A 16503-nucleotide genomic window follows, 5' to 3' on the forward strand; every position below is an offset into this window, starting at 1 on the left:
ACCCGCCCATTTACGACAACCTGTGCCAACGGAGCAGCGTATAAGAGTTTAACCCAACTAATAAATCCCGCCCCGAAGCCAAACTTTGCCAGGGCGGCCCAAAGATACGGCCATTCTATCGTATCAAAGGCCATCGTGGCGTCCAAGGAAACCAAGATGGCCGGCTCTGAAAGATATTCCGCCCTAGCAAGTACGCCATGTAGGCGCCACAAGTTAAGAGCCGTATTCCGGTGCGGGATAAAACCGGATTGGTCCGGATGCACCAGATCACAAATAACAGTAAGCAGGCGATTAGCAAGAACCTTGGCAAGGATTTTCGGCTCAGCGTTCAACAGAGAAATAGGCCTGTACGAGGCGCAACGGTCCCGAGGCTTACCGTCCTTGGGAATCACAACTATAGTGGCCAGACGTTGGTCATCAGGGAGAGAACCAAGTTCAAGCGACTCCGAAAACATACGATGGAGAAATGGCGCAATTTTATCCGGTTGCAGTTTATAGAGTTCAATCGGGAGTCCGTTGGGGCCCATAGCCTTGCCTGAGCGAAGGGAACGAATCGCGGTAGCAATCTCGTCGACCGATAATGGGGCATCTATCTGCTCACGCTCATCCACCGACAGGCAGGGCAAAGCAATATCCTTCAACAAGTGACGAGAGTCAGCCTCATCTCTATCAGACACCGGGGAGTACACAGCACGGAAGTAGTCAGCAAAACACTCCACAATCTCACCAGGGTCAGTCACACTTACTCCCTCCGACGTCTGAAGCACGGGGACCACTCGATTCACTCTCTCCTTCTTATCAAGCCAAGCAATCAATTTACCCGCCTTATCCCCAGCATCATACAGTCTACCCTGCTGTTCCCTATACATTGTCCGAGCAGCATCCGTAACAAGGGACTTATATTCGAACTGCTTCAGGCTGAGGGCGTGGAGCCCGTCCTGAGTGACACCCGTCTCCAAGGCAGCCTCCAACCCCACAATTGTGACTTTAGACTTCACAATCACACCCCGGTTCTTTACTTCTGTTGATATGCTAGCGGGAGGGCTCCAATTTCCTTATGCTAGGTCGTAGTGGGGTTGTAGGTATTTCGATAGACCACAAGTATTTATCTCTTTTTTTCAGTTTTAGGAGAATTGTTTGGGCATCCATGTATCTACTGCCTGCACAAAATAAGAGGGTACAGAATTCCCTATATTTGATGTTTTTTTTCCAGTCTTTCTATAGGACGTACTTGGCCCAAACAAAAGCGCATTACATGAGCATCATATTTCATTACACAAATTCATTTTGTTTTTTCATAGGCATGGACAAATTAAGTGATTTGCCCAGACAGAATGACACGATTTTATACCAATGCCGAGACACAAGCTTGGTTTCCTAGTTCCAAAGTCGGCAGCTCTAGCCATTAAGCCACAACCCCTTGCAGTTTCCCTAGTGTCAAGATAATGTGGGTACCGTCAGCATAATTGTAATAGGTCAGCTTAAAGGTGTTGAAAAAGCTCAGTAAGAAGGGACAGCTATTCGTGGAGGAGAAGCAGTGAGATTGTTGAGCCCATGTGGTACACATCACCTAGATGAAGAAGGTAGGTAGATGTGCTCTATCAAAGGTTGGCTATCTTGCCTTCTGAGTTGGGTTAAATATAATCTGCTGTCCTTATGCTATCTATTGTTCATTCTCAAGTCCTCTTGTACATCCTTATTTAGCAGCTCACTAACCTATGCTGTGAGTATCTTAGACATAAGATGCTACTCTTGACTTCCTCTCATTGTTAGACACTGTCTTCTCCTTAAACCTGGAGACCAAAAGCATTTTTGGTCCTTTTTACATTATTGTCACCTGGATATTTTTATAGTTGAACTCTTGAACTCATTTTTTTTTTAGTGTTGTATATCGCTTTCTCATATGCCCACCTACCTACATCCAACGGCTGATGGGGAAAGCCCAGGGTAGGGTAGTAACACAAAAGGAGAAAACATAAATTAAACGTCAACATCTCAAAGTAACCCACTGAGTCCCCCTCCCCGTCTGCTCAAAACTGCCCTAATTTATTGATGTCGCCCACATCTTTTTACTGTCTATGATTTCTGCCTTTCCTTTGTAAGTGGCAGGCTACCACAGTAGGGGTCACTCAGCGCTTTCAGGGATGTTAGAGTAGTGGCCTTGGATTATCTGCAAGATTCTCAATAACCATGGGCACAAGAGCTCCCAAAAATCTCTGGCTAAGAAGAATATTCAAGAGACCTATACTTTATCAAAGTGATCAGATTTGTGGTCCAGGGCCGCTGAAGTTATTTCCATCCCAAGAAGGTCCCGGTTTGTTTATCCAGGTTTTTTGTTCCAGGATTTGGTCGGAACCCTATAATGCCATAATGACTTGTTTGCTGTTCATTGGGTTAGAGATGTGACCTTCCCCCCGTGAGACCAACCAGGGAACGTATGTCTCTTAGGAGGGCCAAGAAGGATATAGGTGGGGATTGAGGAATAGCAGACTCAAAAATGATGTTAACATCAGCCAGGACCTCTTGCCAGTACATATTTAACTTGGGACATTGACACTGCAGATGGGTTAGTGTGTCCGTCCAACCACCCTTCCTTTAGCATTTCTTCAACCTAGAGGGTTCCATTTGTATATTCACACTGGAGTTTGGTATTACTAGGGCACAGTTTCTAAAATAGCCTCCCTACCAGCTGTACTGTCTGCAAAGGCGTGTTTTCGGTGATAAATGCTGCCACATTTATTTTATGTATTTATTTATCCATTTTTATAAAGCACAACACTCATCCTGAAAAGAATATCATGGCGCTATGGCTAGCCATTCTGTAGAAGTACTGTGTGAGGAAGTAATATAATAGACAGTTATTTTGGAAAGAGCCATGTTTTGAGCTTCCTTCTGAATCCAAGATAGTAATTGGTACCAAGGGCGGCTGGTGACATTTGAAAGTGGTAAGGCGTAAAAGTTTGTGATGAGTGTCCTGTGGCGAGCAAGGGTAGCGAGTGAGCCTGACTGTCATAAGGAGTGTTTGGGGGGGGGGGGGGGGGAGGGGTTATCTCCCTGGAGATATTTGGAAAAACGAATGGGCAAATGGTGCATTTTCAAGCAAATTTGAGAGCACAAGAAGGTTAATAAAGCAATTGTGATACTGTAGTTATGTCATCAATAACAATACTTCATATGCTAATGTCGGTGATAGCTGCTTATTCAGTATAACCAGAGAACTGACCTGTTCACAAGAGCACAGTGCATCAAAGGGAAGAGGGGCCTCCTGGGATTTTCTTTCTCAAAGTTTATGCTAGAGCAGAGTACAGCCTTGTCAATGGTGTCATCCCATCGACAAATAGGTTGCAAGCCATTTGTCAGGCCATAAACACATACACACACACATGCCTCAGGACAGGCTGTAAACTGCTGGAGGAGGAAGTCTTTGATGCGCAGGCATGACAGTCATCACAGCCTGAGTCCATTGGGAAATGTGCACTTACTGGTTTAATACATGTGCGAGCGGCAGGGGCTCAGAGCACTAACATCAACAAAGACATCATAGTGCAGTTTAGGAGAAAATCGAAAAATGGAGGCCCATTGGACTCAAGGAGTGCATGATTGAAAAACGAAAGCTTCTCAGCACCTCACACGTGCATAGTAAGCGCTATACGAAGGCATGTCAGCACCTCACACGTGCATAGTAAGTGCTATACAAATGCTGCAGTCCAATAGAATGTGCATGGGTTGTGTTCCTCCTTAGGGAACACACCCCGTCCTCCACCCTCTCCCGTGCCCCATCACCCCATCTTTTGCTGAGTCCTTTCATGATGGAGCAGGATTTCACCCTTGCTTTACAAAACACGCCCTGGACAATTTTCCATTAACTGAGACCGATCCAGGGGTGGAAGGGCCAACACTGACCTTAATGATAACAAATCTACCAAAGTCAGTGCACAGAAAGCTGGCAACAATGAACATTTGTAATGCCACGTGCTATCCACCCCATCTCAGAGAGATAAATGGCCCTTCAAATACAAACTGTGTTTCTGCGACACATCACATTATGTCTGCAAAGCCCGTGTATGTGACCACCGAACTCAAACCTTTACAAATATCCCTTTGTAATAAAAGTCACGAGTGAGGGAACATCCCTCTCGAGAACACACACAAAAAGGGAATATTTGTAAAGGTTTGAAATCCGAAAGGAGTTCTGTGTTGGATGGCGCCTTTTACGAGATCAACAGGCGAATAGCAAGACTAGACAAACACAGGAGCAAAGAGAGGCAGAAAGTGTGGAGAGTTCGAAGGGGGTTAGAGGGAGAGAAGACAGACAGACTGAAGAGAGAGGAAAAGAAGGCAGAAGAAGAAACAAAATACGTAGCGAAAAAGAGAGAGTGAGAAGAGTGAGAGAAAAAAGAGAATAGAAAGGCTGAGAATCGAAAAGCCTCACCGCGCGCAGGCAATGTGGGATGAACCTGAGGAGGTGAAAAGCAATATTTAATAAGAATAAAATGTTCTGCTATTTGACAGAAGCGGTGAAAACGGATAACAACCATTATCAACGCAGAGTGACAGACATACTTTGTTCTTTAGAACACTCAGGAAAATGATGTTGCTACTCATCAGTGGTGACTGAGTATGGCTTTGGTACCAAAGACCCTCCATATAAGAAGGAGTATGACTGACCATGTAGCAGATGTCATAATGCGCTTGTTCGTGAGACTGACAATTATGCCCCAGACTGTCACTTACAAAGGTCCGAGTTAAATTTAGAATCAACCTTTGTAATTGTTACTTCCTCCAGCATCCAGATACATGCCAGTTAGCCACTGCTTCTGCCCAGCATGCAGAGCACGAGAATCGAGAATTAAAAAAATCCTACCTGAGGTCCTGAGCAGGTCCGCGCTGCCTCGGGTCCGTTGGCGCCTAGCCCTACAGCCCCTCTCAGCCAATCCTGGCGCTGCCAGCAGCGCCAGATTGGCTTAGTTCATGGCTACTGCTCGCCCGCCTGCCCATTAGGAGACCGAGGTTTGAGCCTTTGCTCAACCCTCGCTCTCCTAATGGGCATGCGCCAGCCAGAGCGGACACTAGTGCGCAAGACTGGGCATGGCACGAAAATTCGCTCACCTTCCCCACTCATTAGCACTTGTGCTGCTGCCTGTTGCCCCTGGTCCGTCTGACAATCATGTCAGTCAACATGACGCTGGACCGCCCACCGCCTTCGGACTCTGAAGGGGGTGGGCGGTCCGACGTCATGCTGACTGACATGATTGTCAGTTCTCCCACTGCATCTTTGAACTTAAGTAAACTGATTCAGTTTACTTAAGTTCAAAAACGCCGAGGGAGCTGCGGGCGGGGGGGCTACGCCCCAACGCCCTAATGGACGCACCGCTACTGATTGGTACAGGGGAGATGTGGAGGCAGTAGATTCTAGTTTGCTGTGGATAAATGTGTGAAAGTGCGGCCCCCAGCTCTTACGTTTACACCGGTTTAGTTTTAGCAAGGGCAAAATTAGTGGATCTCAGCCTTCTTGTGGGAGTGCAAAACTCCATTTTAGATCGAAGGATCACAGAACCTGTGTTGGGAAGGTCCCTCAGTGCATGGCACAGAAGTTTGAATTGAGCCCTCAATCAGATAGGTAGCCAGTGCAGGGTTTTAAGGCAGGCAAAAGCGGAGATGTACCTGTCTTGGTTGCATATGAGTTTAGCTGCAGATGGGAGAAAAGATGGTCCGACATCCCTAAGTAGAGGACATTGCCATAGTCCAATCTGCTATCCACAAGGGCTTGCCCAATGATTCTGCGTCAATCAACGGGAATCCAGTGGCAACATTTCTTAAGAAGTTTTAGCAGACCATAACATTTGCCACATGTAGAAATAACTTGCTCATACATTGTTAAGGACTCATCAATCAAGAACCCCAGATTTCTTATCACTTTTTTGGCTTAGGGGTGGGTCCCAAGAACCCTGGGCACCATGATGAGCCCCACATGTCACGGGCACTTCCAAAAAGCAGAATCTCTATTTTTGTCAGCGTTCAAATTCAGACAATGAGTCCTCATTCAACTGGCTACCTCCTCGAGGCAGCCAGAAAGGTTCTGTCTGATTTTTTCATGTTGCTCACCTAAAGAGATAGCCAATTGCATGTCATCAGCGGATGAACAAAATTCAAAACCTTACTTGCGCACCAGCCAGTGAGGGCTGCAACATACATATTAAAAAGGTGTTGGGCTCAGTAACGAGCCCTGTGGTACCCCACAGCTGGAGCTATGGGGAGATGAGCATATAATGCGCAACTGGACTGACTGAGTTCTATTATTCAAGAATCAACCAAACCACCACAAGGCGGTCGAATGAAGCCCAGCCTCGTGGAGTTTGTTTATCAAAAAGCTGTGTGTGACAGTGTCAAATGGTGCTGACAGGTCGAGTAAAGTCAGGGCAACTGCTTTGCCCAGATCTACTTAAAAACTGATATTATCCAGGACAGCCAGAAAGGGGGCTTTTGTACTATTCTTGGGCCTAACGCCCATTTGAGATGGATGGAACAAGTTATTATCTTCAAAGAACTTTGTCAACTGACTGTTGACAAGTCTTTCTAAAACCCTAGACATGTATGGAAGTAAAGAGATGGGGCAATAGTTTGATAGTACTGAGACGTCTTGTCCTGCTTTCTTAGCTGGGGAGAGAATCAATGCTTGCTTCCATGTGTCCTTGTGAAAGGGAGCGACCCAATTGAAGTTCCCATCTCTTTTGTACAGGGGACCTCCAAGAGAAAGGGCTACCATTGGAACCTGTAAATGACAGACAGCTAGTGTTGGTCAACCCTTTTGGTTATAACCCATTTTAAGTGGGCAAGAGGTCTGCTATTGTGGAGTTTAATTGAAACCTGTGTAACCCAGTGCCTTATGTGACAATACCCCAGGCCTTTCCTCTTCTGTGACCCCGACGTTAGCCGTAATTTGTTCTAAGGATTGTGTCCCCGTCGTGTTGTACAGGTCCCTAATTCTTTTACAGTTCGCTTCCTGACATTTGACGCAAGCCTTCCCAGACACTGCCGGGATGAAGTCTGGGTTCCCTTTAATAATGGTAATGGTGATGGGAAAGAAGTAAGTCCCCTTATGATCAGGACTGGTCCTAGGACCTGTGGGGCCCTTGGCGAAAGGGAAGATGTGAAGCCCCTCTAATTTGCATGTGACATTACAATAAGTGACATCATAGAAAATCAACATCACAAGACTATTGATCTTTGTCATTGCTGAAGAGATATAGTGATGATATCAGTAATATGTATTAAAAGATAAATATCCAAATGAAATACGTCAATCTATTTTAAAACTGTATTAAGTGGAAAACATTAGTCACATTGGATGGAAAAGCTAAACGCAGATCTCACAAAGATGGCTATTCTAACTCCTAGTTAAGTATGCGTTACCAGATTAGTGCACAGTAATAATTAGAGAGCATTGCAGAAAATAAATTGAATGGCATCACTGGTAAAAATTACGCAACAGGGTATAGCGAGATGAAGTTGAATTGAGATACAAATACCTTTTTTATTCTCTTTGAGAGCTTCATAAATCAGACTAAAAGGACAGCAGAGTTATGTAGAAAAAAAGCTTTCGGATTTAGGATTCAGAATGATTATTTTCTCCTCACAGAGGATGGAAGCCAGGTGAGGAAATATACATTTCTTATGAAAAGCAGATAAAAGGAAACATTGCAATTTGACAACGAGGAGATAAGTAAATTGATAAGTACATAAAAAGACCATTCCAGTGAAACAGTAACTTCAACGTTCTAGGTTATTCTCATTGGGTGGCTCCCTGGTATTGATTTATTATGTAAAGTTTAGTATCTGTGTGTTTAAAGTGAAGGTATGCTGCAGATTTAAGGGGTTTTCATACCAAGGTTTTTCATTTGGTGTCAGAACTGTTGAAAGTGGTAGTGGCAGAATGCACTATTCTGATGAAAATCCCTCAATTGCCCCAAAAAGGTAGTCCTATTCTTCTATATATTCACAACTTTATGTGTGCTTCCAACTTGAGAAAAATATGGGGTAGGGCAGGAATGTGAAAAAAAAGAAATTGCCATCTTCTTATCATGTTCTGTACACATCTGGAAGTTATTGGTAAAATGTGCCCTGTTTCGCCTACATCCTAATACAAACAGATACATGTCACAGGTTATTAGAAAGCTCATTCATAACTAACAGGGAAATAATACAAGGCAACAACATTTGTGTTATACTTACCTTCTCCTTCAATGACTAGGTGGTGACGATCCTCTGAGCGGATCAGTATATTGCTCAAGACATTAGAGATCAAAAGTAAAGTTAACTTGTGGAAACAATAAAAAGTGTTTTTCACAAGGCTCTCGGGTCAGAGAAGAGCAGTTATAGAAAGGGGTGGGGGTGGGGGCCCGGAGCGATTAGGTCCAGCATACAAGCTCCTTACTATATATAATGATCCAAAAGTTCTATGAAAAGATCTCTAGTAAAGTGCCCCTTTGTGGGTGCCCATTGGGCATTGCAGTACTGGCCTGACAAGGAGCTTGCCCAATGATGAAGCATGACCGCATACAGGTGTGTGAGGGCACTTGCTCCTATTGCAGCATATTCCCCCTCTAATAAACGGTATTTCTACACACTTATTCACCATCTTTAAAAGGAACTGCATATTCTGTTGGATCAGAGAAGAGCAGTGTCAAGATTGAAAACCTTGAGAACTACAAATCTGTGCCATGATAATCTCCTAGACAAAATAATGGAAGCAGGGTAAGTCTTATTTCTTAAATTGTGTCTTTACCCTGATATGTCATTCACTACTAATAATGAAGGTGAACATTTCTGGAAGGAAATTCCTAAAGGTCATGAGTATGTTTCCTCATGTTAGCTAGAATGAACAAGGGTCCCTGGGACTCCAAGTAAAATATCGGGCTTGCATGGAGGGGAAATGCCAGTAAGGCAACACTAGGCAGCACAATTTGCTCTTGTGCTCTCAGAATAAAAAACCTACCAAGTGCTTTGTCACTCACCCTTCCATCGGCAGGGTACCAGTGTGGCTAGGGTCTGAACCACATCCCGAATAAGACCCGTCCAACTCGTGATTGTCTGCTTTTGACAGCCTTCTGCAGCTTGAGAGAGGCTTGTGTGAAGTCCTGCTAAAAATGTTGGCTTCCTTCGGGCCCGTAGAAGTAGGAGGAATTTGGATGTTTTAAAGTTTGTGTTGTTTCTGCTGAGGTTGTCAGCCTTAATTTCTCTTCGGCTTCATTCCTCCTTCATCAGGTGTACTTTTTTAGCATTAAGCCGTATATCTGCTTCTAAATAAATAAATAAATAAAATAGTGCATGGCTACAGCTTATGTCACCAATTACCATTCTAGCGATTTTGGCATCTTTTTACTTGTTGAAAGCCTTTGCTGCCTGGCACACGTCGCCATATGGATTACTGGGCCTTCTGTGATTATCATCCTTTTTGGGGTACAGGCACACATTATTCCACTATCACTGTGACTGAGCTGGTAATTCCTTATTATAATTACAGTTTGTGAGTCTCCCTCATATACCCTCACCCATCTCACCCCCTGGTGCGGCATCCCATAATGTAAGCTGTACCTCGTTGGCCATCACGCATGACATAAAACACATTACACATATGGGTAGTAAGCGCCAACCAAATGCTACAATACCCTACAATATCTTAATTGGACACATCGAAGGAAGACAAACTTGAAAAGCTAAAATGCCATTAAAATGAATTAGAAATGCTTCCAAATTTCTGCTGTGGGTTACACCGCACTGAATACTAATCTATAAGGCTGCTTGGTGGGGTAACATGACTTCTGTTGTGATCAGTGTGCAACCTCGAGCAGGCTAGCTGACATAAGGTTCGCATGGAAGTTCAGACCTCTCATCTTTCATGTAGAATTTCATAAGTGTACCTATTTAATTGCTCACTTCAGGCTGTCCAGCCTACGATTAACGTAGCCTTAAACTGGGTAACAGTAACGTATGCTTTTCGCAACACTGCAAATTACGTTTGCCAAGGGTAAACCTTTGAAAAGAAAAGCTCCAAATGGCTACCATCTTGCCAATGTACCAAAACCAAAGACTGAAGATGGGGATTAAGGAATGAGTTTGTGAGCATCATTACCATACTATGGCTACACCTTTACATGCGAGGCCAATAGGAACCCCTTGCACAATGTCCATCTTCTTTATGATCTCTCTGTAAAGTGGATTTGTGCTCAGTACATGCAACAAACAAGGCTGAATACGTGCCAGGCCTTTATCATTGTGTGTTGTTGCTAAAAATTGGTGCCTAGGATTGGATAGTAAATCTGTTGACCAACAAAGCCTGGAGAGGATGCAAGCAAAGGCCTCAGTTTGTTCACAGTTGATTGCAGAATAGTTTTGTGAGTTGCACCCTGGCTGTATAGCTGCAGATCAGCAGTTTGAATCTATGCATGGCACAATCGTCCTTCCAGGATCCATTATCTGAGCGTAATTAAATAGTATAATAGTAACTCCTAAGAAAAAGTGGAATGAAACACCTTTATAGGTACATGATAATTCAAATGACAGCTAAAAATACCTTTGACACACCACCACATAGGTATTGTGCATTTCATCACTGTGTTAATATCCAATGTGTTGTGTGCCTCTTTTCATGCTAAATATTATAGGCAAAGGCTCAGAATAACATCACCATTAACAGGCATTGGCAAAGCCAATAGGTCTCGCCTATCAGAAATTTTGGCTTTGGCAATGTTGAGTTGCCGTGTTGTACACCAGTGTGACTGATGTTCAGCATGGTTAAAAGTTAGTGGCATGGAGTGTCCTTGAGTGGAGTGGTAGGAGTAGAGTGTCATAGACTGGATTTGTTGGAGTAGTAGTTGTAGAGTGGAATAGGGGGAGTAGAGTGTCATACAGTTGAGTAGAGGGGAGTAGAGTTCAGTGGTTCAGTGGCTGAGAGTGTAGTAGAGTGCAGTGTCATCAAGTGCAGAGTCGTAGAGTGGAGTGCCTTAGATTGAAGTGGGGTGGCATTGGGTGGAGTGGGTTAGGTGGACTGAGGTAGTAGTGGGTGGATTGGATTGGAGTAGATTGGGGTGGATTGGGTTGAATTGGGATAGAGAGAGCTGGAGTCAGTGGAGTGAGGTGGACTGGCTGGGTGGGGTGGATTAGATTGGAGTGGGATGGATTGAAATGGGGTGAGGTGGATTGGAGTAGGGTGTTTTAGATTGGTTTAGGTTGGGGTGGGTTGGATTGGAGTGGGGTGGATTGGAGTGTAGTGGGCTGGAGGGATTGGACTGAGTGGGGTGGTCTGAACTGGGGCGAGGTAGATTGGAGTAAAGTGGAGTGGATTGAACTGCAGTGGAGTGGGGTGGACTGAATGTGGTGGAATATACTGGGGTGGGGTGTATTAAAATGGCTAGGGAGGACTGGATTGGGGTTGGGTGGGGTTGGGTGGGTTGAAGTGGAGTGAACAGGAATGGGGGACTGGAGTGGGGTGGACTAGAGTGGGGTGGAATGTTGTGAGGTGGGGTGGAATGGATTGAGGTGAATTGGATTAGGGTGGGGTGGAGTGGAGTAGATTGAATTGCAGTGGAGTGGATTGGATTGAGTGGGGTGGATTGGATCGAGGTGAATTGGATTTGGGTGGGGTGAACTGGATTAGGGTGAGGTGAACTGGATTAGGGTGAGGTGGGTTGGATTGAATTTGGGTGGGTTGGATTGGAGTGCGGTGGGTCGGATTGGAGTGGGGTAGATTGGATTTGGGTGGATTGGATTGGGGTGGGGTGGATTGGATTGGAGGGGGGTGGATTGGGTTGGAGTGGGGTGGATTGGATAGGGGTGAGGTGGATTGGAGCACATGGTTTTGGATTGGAGTGGGGCAGATTGTTTTGGGTTGCAGCTGGGCAGATTGTTTTGGATTGGAGTGGGGCAAATTGTTTTGGATTGAGTGGGGCACATTGTTTTGGATTGAGTGGGTGAGATTGTTTTGGATTGGAGTGGGGCAAAGTGTTTTGGATTGAGTGGGGCAAATTGTTTTGGATTGAGTGGGGCAAATCATTTTGGGTTGGAGGTGGGCAGATTGGAGTAGGGCAGATTGTTTTGGATTGAGGTGGGGCAAATTGTTTTGTTTTGAGTGGGTGGGATTGGTTTGGAGTGGAGGAGGCAGATTGGGGATTGGAGTGAGGTGGATTAGAATAGAGTGGGATGGATAGGGGAGGGAGTGGAATGGATTGGGTTGGGGTGAGGTGATGTCAGGAGGATTGAATGAATTGGAGTGGGTTGTTTGAATTGGGCTGTTTTGGGGTGGATGAAATTGGTGTGGGGCAGAGTGGATTGGATTGTGGTGGATTGGAGTGGGGTGAATTGGGATGGAGTGTGGCGGATTGGAGTGTGGCAGATTGGAGTGTGGCAGATTGGAGTGTGGCAGATTGGAGTGGGGCAGATTGGAGTGGGGCAGATTGGAGTGGGGCAGATTGGAGTGGGGCAGATTGGAGTGGGGCAGATTAGAGTGGGGCAGATTGGAGTGGGGTGGATTGGAGTGGGGCAGATTGTTTTAGATGGAGTAGGGAAGATTGTTTTGGATTGGAGCAGATTAGAGTGGGGCAAGTTGTTTTGAATTGGAGTGGGCCAGATTGTTTTGGATTGTATTGGGGCATATTGAAGTGGGGAAGATTGGGATGTGGGGTGGGAGGATTGGAGTGTGGTGGAGTGGGGTGGTTTGGATTGGTCTAGGGTGGATTGGATTAAGTGGGGCGGATTGGTGTGGGGTGAGATGGGGTGGATTGGCGTGGATTAGAGTGGATTAGAGTGGGACCAATTAGAGGTGTACTGAACGATTATGCGTTAAAGCATTATTTCAGAAAATACACATAAGAAAGAAACAATGTTGATTTGCAATAAAATTTGAGAACAGCGCACATAAGCAAAAACAAAAGAAAACATGAGTGCAAAGTAAGAAAAGAAGCCTTGGCAAAATAAAAGAAACTTAACTATAAAAAGTAAATCTTTGCAACTTTGTTTGTCCTGCTGGGCACGTTTTTGCCAGTCTACTGTTTGCAGGACACTAAAAGTTAAACAGAATAAAATAGTACCTCAATCACATCGGGAGCAGCGGACGTGCACGGATTAAGTTGAATCAATCAGTTCTTGGTCCCGGCTCCACAGAGAGGAACGGAAATGATGTTAAGTCTGCCTTGACAAATTATGAGGCTGTAAAGAAGAGTACTACGCAAATCAACATGTGGTGAGCAACAGGCAGATTCCCAGCCCTTATATGTATACAACAGGGTCTCGTAAGCGAGACGCATGCGGTAGCGCGTGCTCTTGCAGGCACGACCCTAAAAAGGGTCAGAGTAGTACTAAAAGATGTTCAGTAATCACGTGCGCAGTTGCATTTTGCTCTCTTCAGAGAACAACAGGAAGAGCAAAACAAGCATTTGCAGTGTAATAGGTCTCGCCTTTGCATAAGTTTGTGCTATTGGCATTGTAAATGACAATGCCTTTTATTTATGTGTTTTGAAAACCTGTAAGCGGTGCGTAAACACACACTTTGCACTTATAGTCTTTGCTTACGAGAAGCAAGGCTGGCAGTAACTACACTCTCCCGACCCCATTGTGGCCCAGCCTGTCCCGTCACTTCGCGCATTCGTCCTGTTAATGTGCAGATAGGCTCCAACCCCTATAATCACCTCTATTAACAGACTTGAGTCAACACCTGTCTTCTGGGATACCCCAAAGTCTTATTTATGTGAGTGGAGAAGAGTACAGGAGTGGAGAGGAGGAGAGGAGCGGCGCAGAGCGGAGTGTAGGGGCGCAGAGTGGGGTGGCGCTGAGCGGAGGGGCACGGAGTGGAGAGCAGTGGCCCTGTGCAGAATAGCACAGGGCAGAGTGGCGCAGGGCAGAGTGGCATGGAGGGAGTAGAGTGGAAGGAAGTAGAGTGGGAGGGCGTAGAGTGGAGTAAAGCAGCATACAGTGAGTGACAGAACAGAGTGAAGGAGAATGTTGGGTAATGGCATTGAGTGGCGCAGAGTTGAGTAGAGTTTTGCGGAGTGAAGTGACATAGAGTGGAGTAAATTGCGTGGAGTAGCATAGAGGACGTTGCGTTTTGGTGGTTGTTGCCGCAGGAGAAGGGGACTAGTGGGACTGATGCCCTTATTGGCCTGCATGTTGCCTGCCAGACCACGGCCCTGGTCTTGAAAGGACTGGGGTGATTTCAACAGTGGCTTGGGAGACTTTAAATTCCTACACCAACCCCATAAAGTAGCCTCGGAATTTCCTAAACTGGTGAGTAAACTGTTTGGCAGGGGTCAAAAGACTCAGGGAGTGTGCTGTGTGTCTACTTTTAAACAATCTAAGGCAGAATCTGTTCTTTCACCAAACAGGCAAGAGTCATCAAAGGCCTGTACGTCTCCTAAAAATCCTGTGAAGCATATCCATGCATGTCAGAGGAGCACCACACTGGTGCCAACTGCCCTTCCCAGATAAACAGTAGCATAAAGGCAGGCACAAATCACTTATTTGGCCGCATCTTGACCATTCTGAATGGGTTGAGCCACTGAGGCCTAAAAAAACATGTTTCGCTCCTTCTATGTACAGATTTACTTTGATATGTCAGCAGGAGTTCCTACGTTATATACTATGCTTATTCACTCGAACTCCAGCATTGTCTTGGTTTGTTTTTGCAGCCCTGGCAAAACATGCGCCCGCTGCCCCCTGCCCTCGCCCTCCCAGTGCCCCGTGTGCGGCGTTCCCACCGCTGGCTGCCCGGCCCCTTTAACGAGACTGCAAACAGAGGCACAAAGGCGCGAGTGAGCGCGCATCGCAAGAGGGGGGTGGGCGAGGGCTCATTTGCAGGCTCTGCACATCAGACTCTCTTTTGCAGCGAACAATGCAGCCTGTTCCCGGTCTAAAGTGGCTAAGCAATTGCCATCTTGTGCTTTAAGTCACACAACGGCGTAGAGCTTACAAAAATGACCGATTTTCGGCACCCATAGGCAGACACCATCACAGTAATGGCGTTACCTATAAGCATGCAGTGGGATATGAAAAATGTAACGCAGATGACCAAAGATTCCATTATTCTCAAGAGGAAACACATTCGGTACCCAGCATGCACAATTTGCTGACCCCTGCTTTTTCTGCCTTCGACCATTATTTTATCATCGCCCCCCCCCCCTTCAGTCACATTTGTGAGTCTTCAACATAAAAAATGCAGCAAAAAGCGTCTTAGGTACAATGCACAGTACTCACGTCGACTTTCAAACATGCTCCTGGAATGAGCCCAGATTTGGAATGGGTCGGGCTTTTTCGGACCAGAGCTGTCCCCTTGGTCCAGTGCAGGCGCCTCGCTGGCCGGGTAGTCGGGGAGCACCGCAGTGCTGCGGAGAGGGGAGGCAGTGTGCGCGTTGCGGTGGCTCACAGAATATAGAATTTTAATAGCTGCAAAAGCATATATACATCTCAAAATCGGGCTCCTACTGTCAGGCGCGAGTCACACGCCCACACTCCACCGCTTTCTTCTTGCTGAGCTTGGTATCTGCGTCCCCGGGATGCGCTTCCACTGCGTCCACCATGTCTGCCACTGAGACAAAGGGAGACAAGCGTGCAAAAGCTTGCTGAACTCTCTTGTCCTTATGGGGCCATGTGTTCTGAACACATGGCCCCATAAAGATAAGAAACCTTTTGCGACAAAAGTAAAGGCGCACGGAAGGCAGATGAGCCTGTTCAAGTGAGACGGCTCAAAAAGCTAAACGTAAACATCACGAAGAGCTCTTTTCCAATGGCTGGCCACCGTTTAGCATAAACGGTGAAGCCGGCCAATGGAAAAGAGTGGCGGGGCTTAAAGCTCTTTACAGAAAAATACCCAAAACGTTAAATCTCGCCAGCGAGACTGCGCATGTGCGCAGCCCACGCCAGCCGAGACCTAAAAAGAGGTATGTTTAAGGTGCGGCTTTTCCGAGGAACTGGTTGGGGGCTGGGGGCTGCGGCCTACGGATAAAGGGGTGGCTCTGCTGGGAGTAGTTCATCAGAATGCATCTATTCCTTTGCACATTACACTGAATAGGTTTTTCTATGTCTTTCAACTCATAATATCAATGAAGTTGCTTGTCATTTATGCATCTGAAAAGGCAGACAGCAAGTTTTCATGGGTAGTAGCTGACAGCGTGTTGTGCTCTATCAGGGCTAGATGCCAGCAGTATGTACCCGCACGCAATCTACGGTCCTCATCCTCCTGTTTGCTATTTACCCCTAGGTTCTATCGAGCCCGGCTGGGAGGTCTTTCTTTTCAGGTACGGGTGTCTGCACTCTGGAATAATCTACCTATTGAGTTGCGCTGGGAAAATGATCTGCTGCGCTTTCGTCACAAATTAAAAACGCTGCTGTTCTCATGATCGGTGTTCTAGGTGTCTGATTGTCGAGGGTTTTTTTGTTACGGGTTTCCATGTTAGCGCTGGGACACTCTTGGGAGTAGCCGTGCGCTCTATAAATACCCAGTAACATTATAACATT

Source organism: Triturus cristatus, chromosome 9 (assembly GCF_964204655.1).
Source record: "Triturus cristatus chromosome 9, aTriCri1.1, whole genome shotgun sequence".
NCBI lineage: Eukaryota > Metazoa > Chordata > Amphibia > Caudata > Salamandridae > Triturus > Triturus cristatus.